At 36.5% G+C, this 7,137-nt stretch overlaps 1 pseudogene; it reads left to right on the top strand.

Moving 5' to 3' along the window:
- The first annotated feature begins 4,201 nt into the window (after positions 1 to 4,201).
- LOC133063387 (olfactory receptor 4P4-like) lies at positions 4,202 to 5,020 on the top strand (annotated as a pseudogene).
- Positions 5,021 to 7,137: the final 2,117 nt, after the last annotated feature.

Raw genomic sequence — 7,137 nt, forward strand, 5'->3', positions numbered from 1 at the left:
ACAGGACAATTCTGCTCTTCTATATCTTCTGTTAGATTCTATGATTTTTTAAAAAATATTTTTAAAAATATTTTCTACCACCCTGTTAATATATGTAGATTCTGCAATGCTGTACATTATTTCATTCTTGGTTGAAGTATTTTGTTTCTATTTTTCTCTCATTCTCTTCTTTCTTCTCTCCCTCTTTTCCTTATTTTGAGATATTATCAGTTTTATTGATCTTTGAAAGACTGTTTATTATTTAATCAAATTTACATTTAAAGACTTTTATTGCTTCCTAGTATCAAGCAGCAAGGAGAAGACAGAGTCAAGTGCCACAATTTAAGGTGATTATACTGAGATTATTTCTACATGTTGATGGCTGTGAGGAGAGTACAACTAATATGAAATGCCCTGCGGCTAGTAAGAGTTACATACATTAGCGTACAGAGAGTACATAGAGTGGAAATGAACATTTTAAAAAGGAAAAATATATTATAAAATAAAGAAAACTTTAGAAAGATTTTGCATGACCCATGAAAATTGCTTGATAAGAAATAAGAACTAAGGACCACAATTTACTCCAGCTGATTCCTTAGTTTGTACTGACACCCTTCTTTCTCTCTTGCCAATGGGATGGAAAGGGACAAAGGATAGCAAAAAAACCCAAAAAACTAAAGAAAGAAAAATGGATTGTGACTTTCTCCCCAACTGTCTAATGTTAGCTAATACTACATGATACCTGTTGACACAAATTGTTGTTTATGGCTTCTAAATTTTGAGTGGGAGGAAAGAAACACTGAGAAATAATTTCCAAATTGTGATAATAATGTGAAGTGTATCTGGGAAGTATAAGTGTCCTGATTATCTCTTACCATATTTATACAATTAAGTAATAAAGATTTCAAATATATTAAATGTGTATTATAGATACCTTGGTAAATGTCAGCAAACTCAGTTTTTGAGGAAATTATTTTAGAAGTGAGAGATAGAAAAATATCCATAACATTTCATTGGTATTATAACACTATAAAGTTACTGAATCATTCCTATATAACCCTCAAGAGATTAAAGAAAGAAATCTCAAACCTGTCATATAGATGTCATTAATATTAGTAGCTTTGTTCTTATAATTATGATCTTACACACACTGGCTGCTGTAAAATGCCTGTGGGACTTTTTTGTTTTTTTCCTGTTTTCCTTTGCTGTGCTTTTAATTCAAATTATATATAGCAATGCTTTCCTAAAATGTTCTTTTGGATGGACAGTTCCTGAGAAGGTCAGATGTATTCTTTATCTATTTGCTGTTTCAAAGAACGGTCTCAGAGAAATAAAAACAAACAGCCTGAAAGATCATCTGACATTGCAAATAAAAGTAAAATCTTGCAGAAATCGGTGTTATGATTAGTTACATGTATGTACATTAAATTTATATAAGAATAATTGGGATTTATTAAAAATTTTACATACTTTTTGATCATAGTAATTGAAATTTTATACACCTTACTAGGTGGCGGTAAAGATGAAATGGTCAGTAAATGAAATTTTTTAGTATTGCGCCCAGATCATTTAATGAGTTAGTATATAGTGCCCCAATATTTGGGCTTCCCTAGCAGCTCAGATGGTAACGGAGATGCCTGCAATACAGGAGAGCTGGTTTTGACCCCCGGATTGGAAAGCTCTCCTGGGGAAGGGCATGGCACCCCCTCCAGTATTGCTTCTTGGAGAGTCCCCAGGAGAGCGCCTGGAGGGCTGCAGCCCACGGGCTCGCGGAGAGGAGACGACGCTTCAACTGTCTCTTCATCTCAACGCTTTCCCCTAAACACAGAAAACAATGAAAGCCACACATGGTAATGTCATGGTTTTTCACTTTATTACTGATATGACAAACATTTACAATCTTGATAAAAATCTTATCAAACTGCCCTTGGGATTTTACACTGTCCATGTTCTCTCATGACCTTGATTATAAATCCCTTTTCTTAATACGCTTATTTAAGTGCTTTTTCTCTCTCTCAAACGGTAGCTTGATATATCTTTGCAAACTATTCCTCACTGTTGTTTTTTCTTTAACAATTTAAAGGCTGAAGGAGGGGTTTTTGGAAGAAACACCTTAACCGAAAGGTATGTGAAAAGTTGGACTCAATATTCTTCCTTCCCTCTCAAAACCCTTGGCGTCTAACGTGTATTTGGGTGCTGGTGGCGTGTGTGTGGGCTGGGTGCAGGGGAGAAAGGGGCGCGGGCAGGGCAGGGCGAAGAAGGGGGCGACACAGTCTTTTTCGTTCCTGGTCTAAAGGAAGACCAGAAGAATGAGGCCTGCGCTGAAGGATCTTTTTCCGAGTCTGTATTAAGTAGGGCGGCACTGATTCAAATATTAAGGGTTGCTGAGGCTTGTACTGCTGTTTAAAAAAGATGCTAAACCAAGAGCTGCATTTTCTACAGTGTTGGTTCTCTAGTTTTGCTATAATTTCTATTATAATTTTAATTAAAAAGTGTCTTTAAATTTGTTTATATCATGTGACAGAGTCTTCCGCATAAACATGGGCTAGGTTTCTCAATTCATAAACAAAGAAGTACTTTGCTAAGCTCTCCGTTTGTACACAGAGCAAACTTAAACCAACACCCGTGTTTCTTCCTTAAACTCCTGTAAATCTAATAAAAGTTCTTCAATAAATCCTCCTGTGGCAGAATAAAATCTAAAGATACAGCCATTAACTGATGTAGGTGTTGGTGTATAATTTCTTATAGAACCATTGGTTTTCCTGTGAATATTTGTTGGAGTCCTGTCCTTTGTAGTTGAAAAGTTAGAATCATAAGCTCATTATATTGGATATATTTTGTATGAATTCACATTCTGTTCTTGCTGTAAGGCAAACAGATCCAGCAGTATTCATTTCACTTACCAGTTGAAGAAGGCTCAGAGAGGATGAACTGTTTAGTGCTCAACAAAAATCAAACAGGACACGTGAGCCTGTATCGTTAAGATGATGGATCTATCTAACATGTCACATTGTTCCTCAATGATGCCATTAAACAACAACTCATTGCAATTAACAGCATTTGATACAAACAATGATTTTACTGTGGAGAACATTTGGTTTTGGGTAAAAGGTGATTTTTTCAACATATTCACCCTGTTCTCCTTGATGTACTACATCCAAACGATGGCACTGTTCTAAAGTATTTAACTAAATAATTCTTTGTGTTGCGTTCACCCACTTAAAAAAAAAGAAAAAACAACCCCAAAATATAAACAAAAGCTACTAGCTCTAAGGAGTATCAACAGAAACCTCTGAAACATATATTTATTGAAATTAAGGTTAAAGTGAATTTTTACAGAACAATAACCTTTCTTCCTATATTCAGATGGTTCACAGTGTGCTTAACTTCTCTGTTTCCAGTCTCTCTGTGTTCTGAATCTTTATCACACATGCCTACAAGGAGAGTCAATGAGACTATTTTCTACCAATACAGGTATGCTCTGCTATGATTAAAAGCACTTTCAAAAATTTCAAACATAATATTTAGTTCCATTGAATATATAGAATGTTCATCTGAAATTGGGACTTTGTATGTGAAATACATGCATGTGGAGAAGTGGAGAGATTTTCTTAAATATTCAAATAGCCATTACATATATGGCTAAAGGCTTGGATGGAGAATGACTTTATATTTTTTACAGAGATGGACAAAAGCTGAAATTTCCGTGGTCAGTGAATGTTGTTGCATAGATGCCAAGAGCATGAACTCTGGTATCAGAGTCACATTCATCTTAGTTTGATTGCAACTTAATCTCTTAATGATTTGGTGCAAATTACTGAAAACTCTTGCTTTTATTTTACAAATATAAAATGAGTATCAGAATACCACCTCTTGGTTGGGTTGTTACATTCCAGACATAATTAATATTTTATTAAATATTGTTTGAAATATGCTTCCTTTAATATCAAATGATAGATTGTTTATAGTAAATTTTCTGTGACCTACATCTTTGCTCAGTGTACAAGAAAATAATCCAAAACTTTAAATATGCAATTAAAGATGTATTATGCTCTCTATTGTTTCAGATAAATTGAGTTTCTGCTGTGTGTCCTGAACTCTACTCAACCTCATGGAAAACCAAAACAATGTCACAGAATTTGTTTTCATAGGGTTGTGGGGAAATAAGAAAATAGAGCTACTGTTGTTTTCCTTGTTCCTGCTCTGTTACCTGGCTGTCTTGATGGGGAATGCCATCGTCTTACTCACCATCACCTGCAGCCATCTAAAGCAGCAACCAATGTACTACTTTCTCTGCCACCTCTCCCTCATGGATGTCAGCTACACCTCCACGGTGGTCCCCAGGCTAATCAGGGACTTAGCTGCAGCAAGAAAAAACATTTCCTATAGCAACTGTATGACCCAGCTCTTCACTGCCCACTTGCTGGCAGGTGTGGAACTATTCATCTTGGTGTCCATGGCTTTTGACCGCTACGTCGCCATCGTCAAGCCCCTGCACTACATGGTCATCATGAACAGACAGAGGTGTGACACGCTGATCGTCCTGGCCTGGGTCGTCGGCTTTTGACATTCTATTGCTTTACTTCTCATGGTACTCAGGTTACCTTTCTGCGGTCCTAATCAGATAGATCACTACCTGTGTGATGTGAAGCCTCTCTTGAAACTGGTGTGCAAAGATATTCATGTTGTGAGTATCTTAGTGATTGCAAATTCAGGAATGGTGGTGCTTGTCATATTTCTTGTTCTAGTAGCTTCTTACATAGTCATACCATATAACCTTAGAACACATTCTTCTGCAGGGTGAAAAAAAGCTCTCTCAACCTGTGGTTCTCACATAACAGTTGTAGTGTTATTCTTCGTGCCCTGTATCTATACTTACGTTCTGCCTGCAGAGAGCGAGAACAAGGACAAGGACATCTCGGTGTTTTACACTGTGATCGGCCCCGTGCTGAACCCTCTCATCTACACCCTGAGGAACATGGAGATGAAAATCGCCATGAGGAAGGTATGGTCTAAAGTGACGCACTCAGATTTGAAGTGAATAGGGTGATACTCACTATGGTTTAGAATTCATGTCTCATCTCCAGGACCTGTGCCCTTTGAGGTAATAGGAGAAAACATATACACTTTCTTTGAGGAATTGAAGTAAATGTCATCTGGCATTCAGTTCAGTTCAAGTGGGAACAGCATAGACAGCTCAACCCAGTGGTCTGTGAAAATCTAGAGGTTGGGATGGATGGGAGCGGGGAGGTGGCTTCAGGAAGAAAGGGACATGCATATACCTGTGGCTGATTCATGTCGATGCGTGGCCAACACAATATTGTAAAGCAATTATCCTCCAATTAAAAAAAATCACAATTAAAAAGAAATCACTGTGACACTAATCTTGGAAAAGAATGGCAATTGCAAATTATCTTTGTGACTACTATGAAGAGGAGAAACTTGGAAATATTTCATAGAGAAACCTGAGGATTTTTCGATGGATTGTGTGTAGTTTCATCTACACTGCTGCTAAGTCACTTCAGTAGTATTTGACTCTGTGTGACCCCATGGATTGCAGCCTGCCAGGCTTCTCCATCAATGGGAGTTTTCATGCAAGAGTACTGGAGTGGGGTGCCATTGCCTTCTCCGAGTTTCATCCATAGTAGGATGCAAAAAAACCCACATAACAACACTCTTAGAAAACATAGCAAACATTATAAGAGAAAAGATTATATGTAAGATATTACATTATATATAATATATAATACATTATATATATTATATATATAATACATTATATATTATATTATATATAAGAAAAAAGGATTATATGACTAGGATAACTGAAATATATAAACACTTTTAACTAGGCAAATATAACACAACCATTATAAATGTAATTTGCACAGAAGAATAAAAAAGAAAAAATCACGAGGGACATATAATTAAATAGGATTTTCATAGGAGAGAAAATTGGAAAAATTACCATTTTGGTAAGTTTCTAAAAAAATTGGCATCTAAAAAATTCTCTTCTGAAAAATGCATCAGAAGACATTTGTCAAAGTCTAAATGTCTGATGATAATGTTTTGAAAATATCAAATTGTATTTCCAAATTGTATTTTATCATTTAAAGAAGAAAAATAAAACCTTCCCACTTAAATGGGCTCATGAATTGAACAATTCATATTTCTTTCCTAAGAGGAAAAAAAAAAAGAAAGTTATTTTAACAAGACAAGACTTGAGCCAATGTAGAGAAATCAAAATGGGGGCAATTGGTGTTAAAAGTGATCAATGTTTTAAAAGAGCCATGTGTTTCAGAGTACAAAATTTGGAGTTCCAGCTTTAATCTTCATCTAATGCTTTATTCTTAACAAATGTACTCATTTTCACATTCTGTGTTCCTAATCAGATAGTTCATTATATATGTGACATGAAGCCTTTTTGAACTGATATGCAAAACTATTTATGTTGGTAATATCTTAGTGATTACTAGTTCTAGAGATAGTAAAGCTTGTCATGATTCTTGTCCTAGAAATTTCTTATATAGCCTTAGAATATAGTTGTCTGTGAAGTGAAGTGAAAATTGGTCAGTTGTCTCTGACTATTTGTGACCCCATGGACTGTATAGTCCATGGGATTCTCCAGGCCAGAATACAGGAGTGGGTAGCTTTTCCCTTCTCCAGGGGATCTTCCCAACCCAGGACTTGAGCCCAGGGTCTCCCACTTTGCAGGCGGCTTTCTTACCAGCTGAGCCACAGAGTAGTTCTCTGCAGGTGGACACAAACTTTTCTCAACCTATGGATCTCCATAATGGTTGTAGTATTCTTTGTTTTGGCGTTTAGCTATATTTAAATTCTGGGCTTCCCAGGTGGCTCAGTGGTAAAGAACTGACTACTAGGCAGGAGATGCAGGTTTGAACCCTGGGTCAGGAAGATACCCTGGAAAAGATGATGGGAACCCACTCCAGTACTCATGCCTGGGAAATCCCATGAACAGAGGAACTATAGTCCAAGGGGTTGCAAAAAAATTCAGAAATGACTCAAAAACTGAACAACAACAACGATATTTATATTTTACCTACCCAACTCTGATCCAAGTCTAACTTAGTAATGCCAGAAGTCACTATGTTGGAAAAACTACAGTGTTACGACGATAGGCTTTGGAGTTAGACCTGG

This window comes from Dama dama, chromosome 1 (assembly GCF_033118175.1).
Source record: "Dama dama isolate Ldn47 chromosome 1, ASM3311817v1, whole genome shotgun sequence".
NCBI lineage: Eukaryota > Metazoa > Chordata > Mammalia > Artiodactyla > Cervidae > Dama > Dama dama.